This window comes from Cryptomeria japonica, chromosome 10 (genome assembly GCF_030272615.1).
Source record: "Cryptomeria japonica chromosome 10, Sugi_1.0, whole genome shotgun sequence".
Lineage (NCBI taxonomy): Eukaryota > Viridiplantae > Streptophyta > Pinopsida > Cupressales > Cupressaceae > Cryptomeria > Cryptomeria japonica.
In genome coordinates this window covers 428120792-428136302 of record NC_081414.1, presented here as the reverse complement: position 1 = coordinate 428136302, position 15511 = coordinate 428120792, and positions in this window count along the sequence as shown.

The following is a 15511-nucleotide window of genomic DNA, read 5'->3' as shown; positions in this document are numbered from 1 at the left end:
ATCTTGGTGCACTTACCCAAAGAAAGACTCTATACCAAGAACATTCTATATTAACACTACATATTTTGAAAACACTTTTTAGAACCCTTTCCAATTGATCTTGAATTCCATTTTATAGAAACAAGGGAGCAACAAAGCTTCAAGTCAACTTGCAACGTGTCAAAATTTTATGTAAACACCTATGAGAGTCCTTGATGACATCTCATCAAGAAAATAGTAAGAAATGAGAAACATTATTATTCATAACATATAATGATTCTAACAGAATCAAATTCTAAAGTTGTTACACCTTTTAATGAATTAGGAGAAAAGGCAAAATCAATGTTGAGGTGGAGACAATGGATCACATGAAAGTGAGATGCAAAAATAGATAGAAAACAAGGCACTTCAGGTTCACTTTCTTTATGCATTAATTTTCTTTAGAAAAGAACTATTGACAAGAATCTAGGTGAGCACTAAACGTTGGGTTTACTAAGGATGCATTCAGTCTATTAAAAATCCTGACACTAAACTCCAGCCAATATAAACCACTCAATTGAAGCTGAAAATTTTCTTCGAGCTTGTCTACATCATCTATAGCTTTATCAATTATGTTATGGAAGAGGAATCTCCCAATCTCTATCTTCCACTCTTCCTCCGTTCTACATTACCCATTTTCCTTTATAAATGGAGGAGGAGTACCCTACAATTGAAAGAACCTGCGCATAGCCTAGGCATCTTGTCCATGAAACCTGTGATGCTCGTTTAATAATATATCAAATTCAAGTAATTCAAGTTCCAATTCACTCAATATATCTACTCATAATCCTTTATCCTCATTATCAATAGATTCAACAAACTTATAAAGACAGTAAATCAACTATTGTTTCTTGAACAAATGCTTCAATGTAATCTTTAATTGGATCTCCACTACTTGTTGCTTTTGCATGACCTGAAGCATATCTTGATGTTTGGTCCACATGACTTGCAAGAATGACATTAACTATTCAAATTTATACTTAATGAGATTTTATGCTAGTGTGAACTTATTTGTTTTGAGATCCTTCTTCAAGTATAAAAATTCTTGTTGCAGTTTAACTAATTACCTTTCTACTTCTCTTTTATTCTTCTCAAATATAAGATCTATTTGCAACTTCAGATTCAAACAAGATGCCCTTCCCTAATGACACTCCTAATGCCTCTCTAAGTCATTATTCTCCTTAATAATTTTCTCAATCCTTTTACTTTTCTCCTCAGCCTTTGCTTTATTAAAAAGAGTCGTGTTTACAGTTAATTTTGCTACATCAATAATAGACACATCTTTGAGTCTGTAAACCATAAATTGACCTAAGATCTACTACGGATCATTGATTGTTATTGGCCTTTTTCCTTCTGCATAGAGGCACCATGTTGACAAAGTCATATCTGAAGGTCTATATTTTGATCCAAATCATAGTTTATGAATCCCTTCATCAGTGAGGTTACAATCAAATTTCTAACTTCTTAAATTGTCAAAAATAATACAAGATGAAATATCCATTCCTAGGATGATCAAGCACCTAGATTTCTTCAACAACTGCCTCCCTTTCTCAGGTGTCATATGCTCAAACTCTTCCTTCAATCCAACATAAAAATTTCTATTATATTCCTCTTGTTGTTCATTTGGAACATCAATTTGCTTATGAATCAATTCCCTTCCTTTCCATTTGTACATAAACAATTTGAATTCCTGGGAATGTATGAAGTCATCATCAGATAAGAAAGCTTTAGAAGCTTTCCTCTTTACATCTTTAGTCAAATAGTTACTTATTTGAATAATGTCATAATTTTTCTTTGGGTGGGATTTAAGGCTGCAGTATCACTTCTTGATTCATCTCTTCTTCTTCTTGTTGCTCTATCCTTTCATCAACTTCTTGTGACATTGAAACCTCATTAGATGGAGATAAAGACATGTGTGCTAGTGGTGGTGCTACCATTGGCCCTCCTATGGCAAACATTTATGGACTTGGGGATGGGGGTGGAGGAGTAGAAAAGTTGGCTAAGGTAGTTGGGGCATTTTGAATGAATAATTCCATTATCTTAACCCTATTGAGTTCTTCTAGAAATATATCTTGATATGATGGATCATCCAACCTGCTTCTACATTCAATTTTTTGTGCCTTGAAATAAGCTGACCTCCTTGCCTTTACCTCTTCATAGGAATTGAAATGTCTCATTAATTCCTCCTTTAACAAAAAATCATACTCAACCTTCCCCACTGTGATTGCCTTTTTAGCAGAGGAATAATATCTCTCTGGATCAAATTGCCTGGCTATTAATCCGACTGGTAAATGGAAAGATTTGAGCAGTTCAATTGCTTACTCAAAGCCTTTGTTTGAATTGATTGCAAAATAACTAACCTCAAGATACAAAGTGAGAAAAGATCCCTTAAAGTTTTTTCTAAAAGGGGCAGAAGCCTCAAACATCTTCCAGATAATTTATAAAGCGACCATTCTCTTTGGCATAATAAAAGGTAGAATATGTAGCATCCCACTAAATCCATACCCTCTAATGTATATTTACTCTTCATCCATGTACCAGTTTTCCCAATTGTGGTAAATGATAGTCTTAAGTTCATTTTCCTTTATTAGATGCAATGATAGTCCCAAAGACACTGAGAGCGGGGGTGAATCAGCGTCTAACCGGTTAATCGAATATTTGAACTTATCTATAACTTTGCAACCCAAATTAATGTACCAGTAAACAAGTAATAATGCAATAAAGAGAAATAACAGAGACAACATAAATGCACACCATAACACAAGATTTTTTGGAAAAGAAACCCGATAAGGGAAAAACCTCAGTGGGATTTGTGACCCACAATATTTACTCACTGGCCAATATGAATAAATATTACTTACAATAGGGACCTTCACATGTAGGAAGGCCAACAGCCTAGAGTGCACTGCTCAATGAAAGAGTCTCACTGACTACAAAATGGATAATTAAATCCAAGACAATGTACTGCTCAAAATAGCATCTGCAATGCTTGATTTAGTACCAGTTCAAGATCAGTCATAAAGCTTAACCAAAAACCTACCGGTGATTGATATTTGCTCACATAACCTATCTTCTATGATCTATTACATAATCATCTTTCTTCTATTATGTATACTTTCTCATATCAAAATGACCTATAATATCTCATACATATATGTCTTTACAATATGTCATGTTGGCTTATAGATAATTAATTACATTATAATATAATTCATATAAACAAAACTTGTCTTGTGTCATCCTGAGTGTCAGTATGCTTTATTGCCGGTGTAAGCTAGATGCCGATGAATGAACTTGTTATGCCTGCCAGTGCCGGTAGATGATGTCTGCGTTGCTGATGAACATGTAGAATCCTGTTACTGGTTGGTTGCCATCAATGAGAACATCAACCATTCTCATGTGAGTGTAGACTGCCAACAATCTCCCCCTTTGGCATTGATGGTAACACTCATGAGAAAAATCCAAAAAACTGCTGTCCAAAAATGAAGTCCAAAACTGATCCCCAAAAAGAGTGTGCTCCCCCTGAGCAAGTGATTTTTTCTGTGCATTTTCCTCCATACATTTTTCTCCATACTACTCCCCCTAAAGTTATTGGTGGGGTGTCCTATGCCGGTTGAGAAAGGTTATCTTTGACCTTTATAATAGGTACACTATCAATTCTACCTTTACCTTTTTCCTTTTGATATACCTTTGCAAAAGACATCCATTTTCTATCTATCCCTTTCTTCTTTCTTTTCTTTTTCAACAAAAAATATGTCCCATTTGTCTGCGGTTTCATCTGCTATTTCTTTCACTCTCCCAACCATTAGACTAACCTATCGGTGACCACTCACAAAAACTGACCGGTGGGTAAATTTGTATTCTGATTATTTCTAAATCTACATTGATTTTCTCTATGACCAAAATTGTTACAATTAAAACATTTCCCATTAAATTTATAAGCATTAGGTTGTCTTACCGGTTTGCTATGATCTTGATTGTTTACAATCTCAGAACTTTCTCCATGTTCAAGTCCAAGTCCAATTGTATCTCCATCAAGTTTCTGTCTTTTCAGCATGTCATCTTCATGACAAATCTCAGATTTTCATTTTCTCCATCATTAAGTATCCTAGTCAAGTCTTCTTCATTCTTCTTCCTATCTTCAATATCCTTACATAGCCTCATGGTTAAATTTTGCATTTCATTCTTCATGTTAGTGTTCTCTTGCCTCAACTTCTCTACAATATCCCTAAGAGTTTCCTTTTCATCAACATGTTTATGCATTTGCTCATGAAGTTCCTTCCTCTTGTTTTGTGCTATAACTAGGTTCTCCTGAAGTCCTTTAATGAATTCCTGGGTAGTCCTCAGATCATCTTCAAGTTTGATATTCTTTAATTTTTCTGGATCAAAATCTTCAAGAGCTCCTTCCAACTATTTTCTCAAACTCTCCATCGGTACCGGTTTCAGAATCTTCCTCAAACTGTTAGTCTTTTGCAAATAGAGGACCATGCTCTGATACCAATTGTTAGATGCAATGATAGTCCCAAAGACACTGAGAGGGGGGTGAATCAATGTCTAACCAGTTAATGGAATATTTAAACTTATTTATAACTTTGCAACCCAAATTAATGTATCACTAAACAAGTAATAATGCAACAAAGAGAAATAACAAAGACAACATAAATGCACACCATAACACAAGATATTTTGGTGAGGAAACCCGGTAAGGGAAAAAACTCGGTGGGATTTGTGACCCATAATATTTACTCACTGGCCAATATGAATAAACATTACTTACAATAGGGGCCTGCATATGCAGGAAGGCCAACAACCTAGAGCGCACTGCTTAATGAAAGAGTCTCACTGACTACAAAATGGATAATTAAATCCAAGACAATGTATTGCTCAAAATAACATCTGCAATGCTTGATTCAGTACCAGTTCAATCTCAGTGAGAAACATTAACCAAAAACCTGTCGATGAATGATATTTTCTCACATAACCTATCTTATATGATCTATTACATAATCACCTTTCTTCTATTATGTATATTTTTTCATATCAAAATGACCTATAAGGTCTCATACATATATCAGTGTTTACAATACATCATGTCGGCTTACTGATAATTAATTACATTACAATACAATTCTTATAAACAAAACTTGTCTTATGTCGGCCTGAGTGCTAATATGCTTCATTGCCGGTGTAAACTAGATGTCGATGAATGAACTTGTTGTGCCTACCAGTGCTGGTAGATGATGTCTGTGTTGCCGGTGAACCTGTAGAATCTTGTTACCGGTTTGTTGCCATCAATGACAACATCAACCATTCTCATGTGAGTGTAGAATGCCAACATCCTTTCCTTTTGGTCTTAGGAAATCCATTACCTATTTTGTCAACCTTGGGAGCTCTACACCATATGCAACATAGATTCTTTTAACAAAATTCTATTCAGATATAAGATCATGCGAGTTCTCATATCCATAATCCGTAATAGAAGTCCACAATTGGACCAAATTCTTGATGCCATTTTGGTCAAGCATTCTAACATGAAAGACTGGCCTCCATACTCTAAATTTTTGTTCTTAAAATACTAGCATATGCATTATAAAAGAGTACCATTTGAATTTCACTGTGGTACTATCTTGTTGGATTTTGACCAATGAATCACAAATTGCATCCACAACAAACTGGGGATAATCACATGTCTTGTAATTAGTTTCACTCTGAACATCACAAGTAAGTAGCATTATTTCTTCTGGCATCATAGGATTTCCATCATATCCCAGCACTTGACATACTCTCAAAGTACCTATAAAACAAATCCACCTTATAAGGGGGGTTTTCAATTCTAACAAACTGCTGCAAATCTCCTTTGTATCTTGGTTTGTGCACAGGCAGCTATTTCCTCCTGTAAAAAGCCTCGGTAGCCTCATATTGTGCTTTTAATCCTACTAAATCAATTGGTGTAGTGCAATCATTGTAACAATCTTGCATGTCAAAGACCTCCAAAATTTTATCTCCGTTGATGTCAAGTAAGCTTCCATTCATGGCCCTAATATATCTACCATTAGAGTCATAACAATTGGCCAAGGTCTTAATTAGGTCTATGTTGAAAAACACATTTGGGACTACCAGCCTTGCAAGCCCTAATCTTCAAGGATTGCACTTTGGGATAGTAGATTTTGACTTCAAGAAGAAATATTTAAAAATATTATGTCCCTTAACACTACATAACTTTCTCTGTAATTACATTTCTTGCCAAAAAACTTTGGGACATTTGCCCCTGTCTTAGACATATACGATGATCTAGATAATAAGGCAATTAAGTCATCATGAAGGTTCTTTTTCTTTTTCGATCTTTTTGCCTTGGGCTTTCTCGACTGTGAAACTTTTGAAAAGGTATACATTTTATCTCTTTTCCCAGATATCTTTTTCCAATTATATGTTTCAACCTAAGGTTACAAATAATTACCCTACTCTGCCCTTTTTAAAAGAACTCAAAATGATAGTAGAGAGTGTAAAAAGTAGACTTGCAGGTTTTTGTAAATCTTGACACAGACTTTGGGGTAGCCAAATTTCTTTGCAGTAGACTTAGCTTTGTAATTTCTCCATACTAAAATTTACTCAAAGCACCAAAGATGAAACAATCAGGACCAACAACATCTTTTAATATTCATTCTTTTCTTCATAAATATAATTCATGTCAGTTTTGGTGGTGCAAACAAGCATAAAATGGGTTTAAATCTAAATCGTTGATCATAAACCATTGATGGCTACCCACAAAATTCAAATCTCCCTACCTGAGGGGACCATTTTTGACTTATCGGTTTTCTTATCTTCTAATTTATTTCCACCTCTCAGATGCTCATTGAAATCCTTCAAGCCATATCAATGAGTCCCAAGCTCACACGTTGGATCCTATTCACCCATTGAAAAAAAAACCATGTCTTTCCTTACTCGGGCTCATTGAAATGGAGAAAATGCTTCTAACAAGTGCTGAGTGACTTTGGTGTATCATTCCTTTTAGACACTCACCCAACTACAAATAGAGATCTCACCAAGCTTCAAGTTAGCAATCCCTCATGGCACGACTTGAGATGGAAAAATGAGAAAATTAACCTCACCGAGTTTCGAGTTTATCATTCAAACACTACTTAGCTGCCACATCAAACAACAAATCAACACACTCAAAAGACACTTCAGAAGCAAGGCCCACCATAAAACAACATAAAACATGGGCTTAAAGTCAATTCCTTAAGAAATTATGCTAGAAAGGCCAAATCAAAGGTTTCTCTTGAAGCAAAAGGGACAAAGACACCTCAAAAAACCTAAATCATTAGTTGGAAAAGGTACTCAAGGATGTAGGGCCAGTTTTCAAATGATAACACCCTTAAGGGATGAAATTAAATAGAAGCCAACTAAGAGAACAAGTCACCACTAAAAAAGAACACCCTCCAAGAGAATTTAAAAAAGAGGAAACCCAAGGCTAGAGCAAAATAAAATCCCAATAAAAACAACCCTAATGATAGGGAGCTTGATAGGAAAGTGCTCACAAGACTAGTTTTGCTCAATAAGGATCAGTTTATAAGCCAAAGACTTGTGGATTTTGTTGTGTATGACTATTCAATCTATCTGGTTGTTGTAATGCCAAGTACTCCATGGTTTACTTGCCTCTCAAACTCCCTTTTTGGTGATGACTCTCGCCCATGCATAGATCTACTCAAAATGCTTATTCCTTCCAACTACACTTTCTCTTGCTTGGCTCTTGGGGCCTTCAACCTTAGGTTTCAATGTGTACTAGGGGTCTTCCACATGGAAATGTAGGGGTAGTAAGGTATTGTACACCTTTGAATGCTCATAATCTTGTTTGAGGTCTATAACCCTTAATTCGCTCAAATTCATTAATAAGGCTCTACTACCCCCAAATGAGGCTGCTCACTATCTAGGAGTCCCAAATTACACTTTTTGGATTTCTTGGATTTCTCTCAACATGTTTCATAAGTCTCCAAGTTTCATCTTTCCACCGGGTTCATGCATTTTACAAAAAAACCAGTCATTTGTGTGTTATGCAGCAGGGCTACTAGCCCGTGGAGGCCTAATTGGCCCTTTTTTGCTTGCCCTACCCAACGATGGGATTATTGACCATGGGAGATGATTTGGATGGTGTGAAATGAGTCCAAGCTAAGATATTTTTGTGGTTTTAGGCTTCCTCCACTGGGTTTAGTGACTATCCACTATTTTAGGCACCAACATAGGGTTTCATGAGGGTTTTGAGTGCTTCTACCATAGTTACTCTCCTTCAAACTTGTTTCAAACTCCCTGGCTACTTGGATACCTCTTCCACACCATATTGAAGCTTTCCCTACCTTTTTTGGACTGGCATTATGCCAAACACTTGGCAAGTCATTGAGAAGACAACAAAATTGTCAGTCACAAAAACTGTCCCTTTACCAGTCAACCTACTGCTATCTCCTTTGGACCTGCATTTTAAGAGTTTGTAATGGAGTTATACCTCAATGAGGTCTACCACACAACAATCTATCTTCCTATTACATTTCCTTTAGTGTTCCAAGTTGTGGATAATGCTTTGAAGGATTCCATTTAGCAAAATGACAACAAATTTCACAAAAATAGTGAACTCACTGTTTTGTCTACAAAATGAGAATGATTACAAGGTGTAAGATATTCTAATACATTAGATGGTACTTCAAATCCTTGGTCACATGTCCAGACTTCTGCCTCATTCATTTTTTCACTCCAAATTGTCTTTTGGGTGCAAATCTTGGGTTTTTGTTCATGTTACTAGCTAAATAACCAATATTTGCCTAGTATTCACTCAAGTCCTTCTTCCAACCACTCTCTTGGTACAAAATAAAGCATATGTATAGTATATACATGAATGAAAACTTGATTGAATCCATATTTTGGGATCCCAAGCATGGATTAGTCAAGTGGAGTCATTTTGGTGCTTCAACCCTTGACAGGGCAGCAAGCTCATAGTTATGAAATAATTTTACACAAACCAATTTCCAAATTAAACCAGTACAAATGTCACTTGGAAGGCATTAAATGACCAATATAAACACTTCCTAGAAGGTACAATATGGATGCAAATGCTATAGTACGGACTGTTACTCTAAGAAGCAAAAAAATAGTGAAATAAACCAAAAGTTCATGATTTGTATTGAAAAGTACTTGCTCAAACAAACACCAACCCTTTACAAGGAAAATGGAGGCCTTATATAGTTTCTCCAGTTGGTTTTTCAAGCCCTTGTATGGACATTAAGCTTCAATAACTTCATTATGCAAGAAAAATGACAATTTTGACAACTTTCTTAAGCCAAATGACAACTTTTCTTGCTCCAAGATGCATTTTTCACAGTCTAACCTCAACAACTTGTTTAAAAAACTTAGACATTCTTAAAAGAACTAAAAAAACATGTTTCAATTCTCTTGAAGACATTAAGAGACCTTTTTGGCAATTTTTCACATTTTTGCCAAAAATTGTCAACTCAAGGCCTGAAATGCAAGATTTGATCTCTTAAGCCCAAAATGAGATCAAAACCACTAAACATGATCCAAAACAACCTACAAAAACAAAAACAACCTAACACAAGAATTTACAAACATAAAAGCATGAAATACCCAAAAATGGGAGTTTGACTCAACTAGGTGCTCCTGCACCACCTAACAACAACTCTAGTTGGAGACGCTTAAGCAACATGCTTAAGGTGAGAAGCAAGACTTTGGGGGGTATATCATCCTAAAAAAAAAACCTAATCAAAAGAAATATATACAAATTGTACATCCTAAAACTACCATGCATGGAAAACAAAGGTTAAGCAAAGAAGTGTTTAAGGAATTGTCCATGCACAGGCAATTCCAAAACTTCACTTTCAGTGTTTTGGAGAAAATAAGAGTCTTCTCCATGTTTATCAATTACTTCAAATGGACCAAGCCAAACAGCCTTAAACTTACCATGTTTTACCTTCTCTTGGTTTGTAGCATTCCACATCATAACTAAGTCTCCTTGAAACTTCCTTTGTGTAGTCCTTTTATCAAACAAGTACTTAGCGTGTTGCTGTAACTTGGCATTCTTCTTTAAAGTTTAATTTCTCATCTCACCCATTTCTATCAGTTGTATTATCCTTTATTCCATTAGATTCATAACATTATCATCCTCTTCATGGATGAATTTATACACTGGTAGTAATTTTTTTAGAGGCATCTTTGTCCTAAGATCCATAAACCAGTTCAAAAGGGGATTTTCCTGTAGCCCTTTTTATAGTCACCCAATCAGCCCATAGTGCAAGTTTTAGCTTTGAATCCCAAGCTCTCTTGTTTTTATCTAAAATCCTTTTTATGGTTTTTAGAAGACTTTTATTGTTGGATTCAACTTGGCCATTTCCCTGAGGATGATATGGAGATGAATATGACATTATAATTCCATAAGACACAAAAAATCTTGAATTATTTTGACTTGAAACACATATCATTGTCCATAACAAGTTTTTTTGACATGCCAAACCTTGTGAATATATTATCTAACAAGAAATTGATCACCACTTTACTAGTTGCTTGTTTGGTAGGAATAACCTCAATCCATTTAGTAAAATAATCAGTTTCCACAAGGATCCATCTATGGCTGCCACTGGACTTTTCATCGATCTCATCTAGAAAGTCAATTCCCCATTGGTAAAATAAAGCCTCTATCTATTGGGGCTTAAGGGTAATGCTTCAACATATTTAAGTTTTCTAGAGAATTTTTGACATGGATCACACTTCTGTACATAATTGTGAGCATCCACAAGGTAGGCCAGTAATATCCTACTTTGAGTATTTTGTGAGTAGTAGTTTTTTCTATAAAATGTCCACCACAAACCCCTTTATGCATTTCTCTCAAGATCTCTTGAGCTTTCCCCTTATCTAACTAGAATAATAAGATGCCATCCCTATTTTTCCAGAAGAGAACTTCATCCTTCAAGAAATATTTCTGGGCTTGTAGTTTCAATATCCTCTTTTGATTGTCATTTATTTCCTCAGGGCACTTCATAGTTTTCAAGAGATATACAATATTTGAATACCAAGGTTGTCTTTCAATACTCCTTATTGCATTTTCCTCTGCTACCACATTATTTACTTGGACTGCTTCCAAATTTGTTTCTGCCATCAACTTTATAAGTCCCATGCCCCTAACCAACTTAGTGATTTTGATTTCAATGTTGAATTCTTGGATTTTATTGATTCATCTGCACCTATGCCCAATTACTTCATATGGAGAAAAAATATCCTTCACTACTGCATTAGGGACATATGCAATAATCTTGGCACCAACCAAGTATGATCTAAAATTATTTACTGCTTTGACTAATGAATAGGCTTGTGTTTTAGTAATATCATAAGTTAATCTACTGCTTGAAGAGATTTACTAAAAAAGGATATGGCCTGCTCAAAACCTTCATTATTCTTTTGTAGCATATCTGCAACAATAGTATGAAATAAGGAAAAATGAAAAATCTGGAATGGCTTAACAAAATCAGGTGATTTCAAAACCAAAGCCTCTTTGATAGCTCTCTTTATGTTTTCAAAGGCTTCTAATGCTTCTACTATCTAGTCAAATCTTGTACCTTTTTTGAGCATCCTAGAAATGGGTTTGACAATTTTTACAAAACCGGAAACAAACCTTCTCACAAAATTGATCTGACCGATGAAAGATTGAATTTCCATCATAGTCCTTGCAATCAGGATTTTATCTATGGCTGCAACCCTTTTTCAATATATTTTTACTCCCTCTTTAAAAACAATGTGACTAAGCAATATGCCCTTGGTGATCCCACATTAATGGTTCCCACTTTTACCCACGAACAAAATTCGCAGGGTGGGATTTTTTTTTTGATGGATTCGTATGAACTAGGGGTGTTCAATCAAACTACCCTTGGTGGCTCGATCGAACCCACCAGTGGATCCAGGTTTGAGCAAACCCAGTTGCGATTTTGGGTTCGCTCAAGCCCTCCTTCAAGTGAACCCAATAAAAAACCATTTGTTTTACTATTTATATAGGCTGAAAATGGACTTGGCATCTGGGTCCACTGAGGCAGTTAGAGAAAACCCTACATGGACATTGCGTCATCGTGCCTCGTCAGTAGCAACCAACGCTCCTCAACCATCGTCATTTGACCTACGTTGTTCCAGGTGCACAAAATAACCATTTTTCTTGTTTAATAATATTTTTTTAATGTTTTTTTATTTTTTTATTAAATTTATTTTAAAAATAGTAAATAATTTGTTTGTTAATTTGTTTTTTAATTTAAATAATTGTATTTTATTTTTTTTCAACTTTTTAGAAAAGCGTTAGGAAAAACTTAAAAAACATAGATAGTAAATTAAAACTTAGAAAACCTTTGAAATTTTTTAGAAAAACATTAGCAAAAATAAAACTTAGAAAAATGTTAGAAAACTTAATTTAATGTTTTAATTTAACATTAATTTATTTTTTTATTAAATAATTGTATATGTATTAGTTTTTTAACATTTTTAGTAAAACGTTAGGAAAAACTTAGAAAACTAAGGTACTAAATTAAAACCTAGAAAAACGTTAGAAAAAACATTAGCAAAATTAAAACTTAGAAAAATGTTAGAAAACTTAGATAATAAATTAAAATGTTAGAAAAGTCAAATAATAAATTAAAACTTAGAAAAACATTAGAAAACTTGGATAATAAATTAAAACATTAGAAAAAATAGAACCTCTATGACTCCTTTTCACATCCTAGTACACAACATGACCCCTTAGGACACCATATGAACCATTGCGACCATACGATGTCCTAATGGTTCATACGTTGTCTTAATGGTTCATACCTTAAGTCATAGTAGGACATCTTAAGGCACTATTAAGCCATGAACGACCCCATAATACATCCGAAGACATATTTTGACCCATTTTAGCATCGTCACATGTATAACATATAAGACCCCATACGGCACAATAAGACCCCTTAAGACCTCATATGACTGTAATGAACTATAATAATACCTTAATAGAATAATATCTTATGACCTATAATGACCACTACTAATACCATATGACCCCATAGGACCATATACTATCATAAGGGGTCATATGGAGTCGTTAGGGGTCATATGGGGTCCTAAGGGCCACCCATGTGTTCTAACACATTTGTGGCCCCTTAGGAATCCATATGACCCCTGACGACACCATATGACCCCTTAGGAGCCTATATGACCATATAGGATCACATCTATAGTGTTCTAAGGGGTCATATATGGTCCTAAGGGGTCACACATGTGTTCTAACACATGCGTGACCCCTTAAGGCCCCATATGACCCCTTATAACATCCTAGTGTGTACAACATACCCCTTAGGACCCAATTTGACCACATAGGATCACATAGTGTCCTAAGGGGTCATATGGGGTCACACATGTGTGACTCCTTAGGACCCCATATGACCCCTTTTAACATCCTAGTATGTACAATGTACCCCTTAGGACCCAATATGACTATATAGGATCACATAGCGTCCTAAGGGGTCACACACATGTTCTAACACATGTGTGACCCTTTAGAAGCACATATGATCCATTTTAACATCCTAGTGTGTACAACATACCCCTTAGGACCCAATATGACCATAAAGGATCGCATTGTGTCCTAAGGGGTCATATGTGGTCCTAAGGGGTCACGCATGTGTTCACCATAAAGGATCGCATTGTGTCCTAAGGGGTCATATGTGGTCCTAAGGGGTCACGCATGTGTTCTAACACATGCGTGACCCCTTAGGACCATATATGAGCCCTTATAGCATCCTAGTGTGTGCAACATACCCCTTAGGATCTAATAGTGTCCTAAGGGGTCATATGTGGTCCTAAGGGGTCACACATGTGTTCGAACACATGTGTGACCCCTTAGGACCACATATGACCCCTTATAACAACCTAGTGTATACAATGCACCCCTTAGGACCTAATTTGACCACATAGGATCATATAGTGTCCTAAAGGATCATATGGGGTCCTAAGGGGTCACACATGTGTTCTAACACATGCATGACCCCTTAGGACCACATATGACCCCTTTTAACATCCTAGTGTGTACAACATATACCTTAGGATCCAATATGACCATAAAGGATCACATTGTGTCCTAAGGGGTCATATGTGGTCCTAAGGGGTCATGCATGTGTTCTAACACATGTGTGACCCCTTGGGACAACATATGACCCCTTATAATGTATCCTAGTGTGTACAATGCATACCCCTTAGGACCCAATAGTGTCCTAAGGGAGCACACATGTGTGACCCCTTAAGACCACATATGACCCCTTATGACATCCTAGTGTGTACAATGTACCCCTTAGGACCTAATTTGATCACATAGGATCACATAGTGTATAAATATAAATATATTATTTTAATTAGTATATGATTTAAAGTAATTCTCTCTCTTCCCTTAATTTTCTCAACATGTGTTTTAATTTTTAAAATGTTTTAAATTAGTGATCTTTAATGATCTCTCTCTCTCTCTCTCAGATTAATGATCTCTCTCTCCGTCATTAATGATCTCCCTCTCTCTCATTAATGTTTTAATTTAAAACATGTGATATATAGATTAATATTGATCTCTCTATTGCTCTCTTTAATAATATTTAAATTTGAATTATGCGAGTTTCATGTTTTAATTTAATGCTCAAGATTAATGATCTATCTCTCTCTATAATTTAACAATTTTAATTTAGTGTTTTAAATTTAATGACTTCATGTGTGTGTATGCTTACATAAATTATAGCTTTATGATGTACCTAGATAGATGGAGGATCTGGATCCTCATGCACCTGTGCCTAATCATGATCCTCATGCATAGGATCTTGATCAAGATCCCCATGCACATCTTGCACAATAGGACCATCTCCTTGATATTGGGACCATATTTCATCATAGTGACTAGGAGAAGCAAAAATTGAGAGCCATTTTAGACGACCCATGGATGGATGGTGTGTACAAGCATACATGCCAATCCATTTATGAGAGTTTACAGACATTGAGGGATCATCTTGTGAGCCACACATCATTTTTGCCATAGGTTATTGATTCTATTTATAGATAGTTGAGGGCTAAGGTGCAAGTACTCATACCTTTGTGGACGTGTAGAAGGAAGTCCCTAAGGAAATCATTTAGGAGTGATGTTTTCCATAGTACTAGGAGAAGAGCAAGGTGAGAGGATACCAAGTCACACGATGCATATAATCATAGATCCACTAGTGGTAGTGAAGATATACCCATACTTCTTAGCTGTTCATGATCGTTATCCTAATGCCAACCAGATACCTTTATACTTTGCTCAGTAGGTGTTTGCTAAGGTTTCCTTGGGTATGAAACCCAACTACTTTGACCTTCCAGGATATTACGGGCAGGGGAGGGGTAGAGTTGTTGATAGAGATGTATATCATAGGTGTGATAAACAAGTGCCTACACACATGCAGCTTGT